This window comes from Pinus tabuliformis, chromosome 7 (genome assembly GCF_031772625.1).
Source record: "Pinus tabuliformis cultivar Carrire ecotype Pingquan chromosome 7, CPIR1, whole genome shotgun sequence".
Lineage (NCBI taxonomy): Eukaryota > Viridiplantae > Streptophyta > Pinopsida > Pinales > Pinaceae > Pinus > Pinus tabuliformis.
In genome coordinates, this window is record NC_142293.1 from 1,807,263,645 (window position 1) to 1,807,271,148 (window position 7,504).

Here is a 7,504-nt window from a genome sequence, read left to right on the forward strand (position 1 = left end):
ATATACACTCTTCCTATATTACCTAATGAAGAGCCTACTTGGTAAGGCGATGGAACAAATCTTTGTGGGGATGGCGATTACAGTCTAAGGACTGCCGAATTACAAAAAACATATGGATAAAATTCATTTCCAGTTGCACAAACAAGATGTCAAGATGGATAGGATTGACCGCCACATCCCTTGCATTCTGGAGTTGTATGGAATGCCAGGGGCTACTGCTAAAGATCCTGCTCCTGTTGCATCTTCCTTTGAGGAGCAGAAAGACTAGATTCCCCCATGCATAATTTTGGTTTATGTGGTTAGCTTTTAATTTTCCTATTGCATATGTTAGTTTTTACAGTTATGTAGTATCTAGACATGAGATCGAGACTTATCTAGCCTAGCTAGAAAGACTGAAACAATTATGTTTTTGGATGGCTTATAACGCTGACCAGTGGCCAACAGACTTGGTTTCCTCTCGGGGAAAGTTGAGGCTACCCAGTTAATCTATGTGGTGTAAATTTTCCTAATATATAATAGAAAATAGAATGGACCTACCAATATTAGCAAAAAAAATAAATTCAAGAGATTAATATTAAAATCCCAAGAGATTATAAACCCAAGGGAATAATATTAAACCCAAGGGATAAATATTATAAACCCAATGTATATAAACCTTAAGATAAATATTTTAAACCCTAAAATAAACATGGTTGACCACGAATGATTTTCATATCGACACAATCTTTGTCACAATGTGACATTGGACAATGGTTGGCCATGGTTGACCATGGTTGATTTTCATATTAAGACAATCTTTGTCACAATGTGACATTAGACCATGTTTGACCATTGATGACCATGGTGGTCATAATGTGACGTTGGAGCAAGAGACAATCTTTTTCATAATGTGTCCATGGTTATTGACTATGGTTGACCAGGATTGATTATAATGTTGAGACAATGGTTGTCACAATGCGACATTGGGCCATTGTTGATCATGGTTGATTTTCATATTGAGACAATCTTTGTCACAATGCGACATTGAACCATGGTTGACCATGATTGATTTTAATACTGATAAAATATTATTATAAACCCAAGGTATATAAACCCTAAGATAAATATTATAAACCCCAAACAAACAAACTAAAGTTACTTGTGTTTTCCTTTATGAGATATAGATGAGAGAGAAGTAGAGGGTACCAACCTCAGTCTTTCGCTAGTCTCTTTGCTTGTTTCTTCTCTTCTTTGATAAAGCTTTCGCCACTCCTTTCTCACTTGTCCCACTTCAAAGAACACCTGTAGAGTCAAGGCAGCAAAATACCATCAAAGCATAGAGATCTATACCATAAACAATATAGGATTAGATGTACATTAACCATCTAAATGCATATACAAATACAAGATTCAGAGATATACAAGCATATGAAGGAAAAATCAAATAGCTTTATTGATAGAAGTAGTAGAAGAGAGGATTTACAACCAAGCTGTCTGATCCAACATCATCCTCCCAACATGAAAGCCCTCTTCACCTCATATAAAGCAAGATCACCAAAACAATGTCTTCAAAGAGAAACCAACAGCACTTCCTTGCAAGTTACAAAATTCCAGCCTCTGGATCTCTAAGATGAGGGATCCATATATAAATGTTTGCAGGAGAGTGAGTCAGCTTATAGGATTTTGATTAGTGTCATTTCACTGATATTTCTTGGTTCCACTTGGAGATTTCATGATATCTTACTCATCCCTCGGCGAATTCAAAGAGGCAAGTGTCATATGAGCAGTTTCTAGAAGATTCTTTGAGTTTCCACCTAGAAAACTGCTTCTGCCATTTGTCTGCTCTCGCTCATCGCACCCTACAGAAGGGCTTTCCAGTATGCATCGCACCCCCCATGTGTAATAGGTAAGATGCATCACACCCTATGCATGGAGCACTCTGTATGGTCCAGTTTTGACTAGTTCTTAGTAGTTTTTCAGGGAGAACTTCTGGGAGATGATGTAATCAGCTGACCTTGTTCCTTTAGGGTATGAAACAACACTTTTGGGGTTTAGAAGCCCTTGTTTTATGGACATATGTGATTGGGGTTGCAGTGCCCAAATATGTCAATAACAGTGTGGATTTATCTTTGCTAAAAATTGTGTGAGCGAAAGTTTCTTGACATATAGATGATGTTTTTAAACTTGTCTTGACTATGAACCACACTTGTTGATTTGAAATATTGTGATTATCACCAAAAACATTTTTTAAAAATAAAATAAATTTATTTTAAATATTATATATATCAAAATATATATCATTTTATTTGAAGATATTTTAAATTAGATATAAACATGTTTAAATATTTTATTTAGAAAAGATGAAATACCATATAGAGGTAGTGCTAATATGTTCATTATGTAAATATAGGATATGACTAAGCCATAATAGCCGGATATAAGCTCTTGGACTATAGATACAAAATACTACTTCTTATTTTTGACTAACACACCTTAGGGAGGGAGGGAATTGATCACCATGATTGTTCTATAATAGTGAAGCTAGATTACTACTCAGAACTAGGGTCTTAGTTGATAGGTCCTTGAAAGTCAACATGGTTAGGCTCTCCTATTTGATGGAACCGTACCGTTCGTTCAGAGTTTGTTCGTCAAAGCAGGGGGAAGTATTCAAGGTCGAGTTATCTTTTTTACATGTTTTTAAGTGTGATTTTTTGGAAGTTTTTTTGGTGGGTTTTTTGGTTTAATCTTTGTAATCTAGGAGGAATTTATTGAAATCACAAATTTGATGGGTAACTGCTGCACCAAGTGTCCTAGGGATTTTTCAAGACGCTGAATCCATATATACAATTAAAAAACCAATTTATATAATACAAATCAAAATTTCACCTCAAATTTTTCCTCTCACACTAAAAATAACTTCATTTATTTTTAAAAAAACAATAATCACTTAAGTAAGCGAGCTAGTTCCGAGTAAGATAAACCATTAAAGCAAATTAAAATTTGAATATTTGATAATGATAGCGAACAATGTTTCAGTTTTTAATTAAAAGGTAAATAGATAGATGGTGGCCAGATGGAATGAAGTGACCTGACAAAAAGCAAAGAAAATAGTTGTTATCGGATGAAGCGATGTGATATAAAATGTGTGAATAAATTTCTATGAGCGAAGGTTAATAGGTTCGTAGACTATAGTCATTTAAGGAGCCCATCTACAACTAATACCTTATAAACATAACTTGTGATTAATGCCTAATAAACATAATATATATCTTTTTATCTTGGCCTTTATGCACATCTAAATCATGTATTTATTTAAATATTCGATTTATTTTGACATTTATACCCTTGCGATTAGAGTGATTTCGTCAATGATCACATTTATTTATATTTAAGCAAATATTAAACACTATTATGTATTCAATGAATAAGATAAAACAAGTGCAGTGTTTAAATTTGTATTTAAAATAATATTTAGTAAGATTTTGATAAAATTTAGTAAAAATTTTGATGGGTGCTTTTTTATGATGCTAACCCATTGCCATTATCAAAAACGAGGACACTCAATCTGGCATATATATATATCTATATATATATATATATATATATATATATATATAGATATATATATATAATATTTTTTAAAGCTAATTATTGTAACAAATTATTTATTTAATTTTAAATTTATAATCATCATAATTCATAAGAAAATAAATAATCTATGATAGAATTTCTATGTTGAAAAAATCAAATTAATACAAATTATCTAGTGTTGTCTTAATTGCAAGACAAATAATTCAGTGTAATAAAATATCTAATATAAAAAATTAGAATGTTTAGTATATTAAATAAAATATTTAGTTACATAAAAAAAAGTGTAAGCGCAAAAGATTTTTTTTTTTTTAAGTTATGATTAAAATTGTGAGCAGAGAAGAAAAAATCTTATTTATTACTTATATTCTATTTTTTATATTGCATAATGATTTAAAATTGAATTATGAAAATATATAAAGGTTTATTGAGGAAAATGATTGAATCAAGTCCATTCAATAATAAAAATCGACCAAGGAAAAATATGAAAAAAATCATTATGGAGGGTTGTTGCATTTCTTTTTTTAGTCGGATAGTTTCTATGGTTAGTAAAAGCTCCAAAAGTAATGACAACTCATTTTTTGGGGAAAGAAAATATTTATTATGGAAAGATCTATAAATTTCGAGGGAAAAAATTGGTAATTAATTAATACGGACACTTGAGATTAATTCTCAAAATCTGATTTTGAACCACATAAAATTAGTCATCCACCAATAAAAAATGAGAAATTCAAATTTTAAAAACTTTAAAAACAATTTTCTATTTCTAAAACAATAAGTTTAATATTTAATTTTACCAAAACTTTAATAAATTTTGGAAATAGTTTCTAAAAATTTGCAAATTAATTAAACGTCAAAGTATTTTGACCCAAAGTGATTACAATCAATTTGGAGGGTTGTTGCATTTTCTTTTTTAGTGAATCAATTTCTATGATTAGTTAAAGCTGCAAAAGTAATGACAACTCGTTTTTTTTTGTTGAAAAGAAAATATTAATTATAGAAAAATCCATAAATTTGGAGGAAAATTTTGATAAATAATTTATAAGGACACTTGGGATTAATTCTCAAAATTTGATTTTAAATCACATAAAATTAGCCATCCACCAATAAAAAATTAGAAATTCAAATTTAAAAAATTTAAAAAATATTTTCAATTTCTAAAACAATAAGTTTAATATTTAATTTTACCAAAACTTTAATAAATTTTGGAAATAGTTTCTAAAAAGTTGGAAATTAATTAAAATTCAAAGCATTTCGATCCAAAGTGATTACAATATACTCTGCATATAAAAATATATTTAAACAAATTAAATTCACGATCTTACCATTTTAAACAACTTAAATTTATATGCTTAAAAATATATTTTAAACATTTAAAGTCACGATCTTACCAAAAAAAATTGTATTACAACTTATGATGTTTAAACTGAAAGACTCCCATAAGTGTCCATTTAGCCATTTTATAATTTCAGTGTTCTGGTTGAAAATAAAGTATGTTATGGAATATGGTTCACACAAATATTCACAAATTAGGAAACAAGGAATTAGGTAGTTATTATTACTTTTTATATCTAAGCAACATATTGATTTTTCATAGTAGCTTTTGAATTGTTTCCATAAATGCAACATATATTGTACTGGATTTAAATGGATGAGATAATGCACAAAAGTTTGCATACTTGGTAAGCCTATCAATTACCACCACAATGAAACTCTTTGCTTCAGACTTTGGTAAACCTGCGATAAAATCCATTGAAATGTCCTCCCAACATTGACTTGGAATGGATAAAGGTTGTAACATACCCAAGGTCTTAATTGTCTCAATTTTATTTTGTTGGCAAACAAAACATTTCGCTACAAACTTTTGAATATCATATTTGAAGTCATCCCAAAAAATTCCTTCTTAACCATGTGGTAAGTTTTTAAAAATCTTTAGTGCCCTCCTAAGGGAGAGGTATGCAATTCTAGAAGAATCTTTTGTTTGGGTCAGGAATTCTTATAAAGGTATAAGCGATATTTGTACCATAATGTATCGTTTTTCCAGCTAAATTTATCAGATGTGCTGGGATCTTGTTGCAACTTTTGAATGAGTGACCACACTTCTTCGTCATTTTTCCATTCATCCATTGCTTCGGGTATCCAATCTAGTTGGATAATAGAAATGGCACAAAACAATGCTTCCACATTTTTGAAGAATTCTTCGGCGAAAATCACATGGAGAAATTTTTGTCGACGCGTTTCGAACCAACCAGTGTGGTTCATCGTCAGGACAAGTTGGTTCGAAACGTGTCCTGACGATGAACCACACTGGTTGGTTCGAAACGCGTCGACAAAAATTTCTCCATGTGATTTTCGCCGAAGAATTCTTCAAAAATGCTTCCACATCCTCATCCTCAACAACAATTTACTTTCCTTTTTTGTAGATGATTTCAAAGTCATAACGCAACATCTTTGTGACTCATTTTTGTTTCTCTTCTGAAGATAATATGTGTTTTAAAATGTATTTAAGACTATCATGATCTATTTTTACCTCGAAGTGTCTTCCCATTATGTAGGGTCGTCATTTCTTAAGTGCATGTAGTATTTCCCACATTTCCTTCTCATAAATAGCTTTGTGTAAATACTTTCCTTTCAAAATCAATGGGTCTTCCCTCTTGCATTAAAACAACACCAATTCCATTTCCCGAGGCATCACATTCCATAATAAATTTTTTGTGAAGTTTGGCGTAGCTAAGACCAATGCTTGGCACATTGCCTCTTTAAGATGTAAAAAGGCCTTAGTTGCTCCTGGAGCCCAAGAAAAGGCATTTTTCTTTAGTAATGTTGTTAGAGGTGTTGTTATTCTCCCATAATTCTTAACAAACTTTTGATAATACCATTTCAACCCAAGAAATCCTCGTAGATGTTTTACAGATGTGAGGATTTTTCATTCTTTAATGGCTTTAATTTTATTAGGGTCTACCCTAACACCCTAATAAGATAAAATATGACCCAAATATTCCACCTCTTGTACTCCAAAGAAACATTTGGAGGTTTGTGCATATAATTGTTTCTCCTCCAATAGTTTGAGCACATTGTCAACATGTTGAACATGACCCTTCCAAGACTTTTTGTAGATTAGTATATCATCAAAAATACTAACACAAATTTTCTAAGGAATGGTTTGAAAATGGAATTCATCAAACCTTGAAATTTAGAAGGTGCATTGGTAAGCCCAAAAGGCATGACCAAAAAGTCATAATGACCCTCATGAATTCAAAATGTCTTTAGTCTTCATTCTTATTCGATGATATCCTGAACGAAGATCCAACTTGGTGAAGTAAATTGCTTCATGTAATTCATCCAATAATTCCTCAATGACAAGAATGGGAAATTTATCTTTAATAGTGAGCTTGTTGAGCTCCCTATAATCTAGACACATGCACCATGATCCATCCTTCTTATGCATTAATAATATTGGAGCATATAAAGAGCTTTGTCTAGGTTGAATTATACCAGCCTCTAGAATTTCTACAACCATGTGTTCAATTTCACTCTTTTGGGCATAGAGATATCTGTAAGGCGTGATGTTTGGAGGAACACTTCCTGGAATCAAATGAATAGCATTATTATGATCAAGAATAGGTGGGATGACCTTAGGAGTATCAAATACCTTGGAATGATTGTCCAAGACGTTTTGGAGATCTCGAGAAATAAATGATTTCGATGTTTGAACCTCTAGTGAACATAATTTTGCAATTATGCCCCGTTTTTCTTTCTTTAGAAGCTTTGTCATGCCATTAGAGCTGATTATCTTTCTTGATTTCCCTATGATACTCCTTAATTCAACTTCTTTTCCTTCCCGAAAAAGATTCAAGAAAAGTTCTTGACAATTAAAAGCTATTGTACCCAAATATTATAACTATTGGACTCCTAGTACAACATCAACGCCACCCAT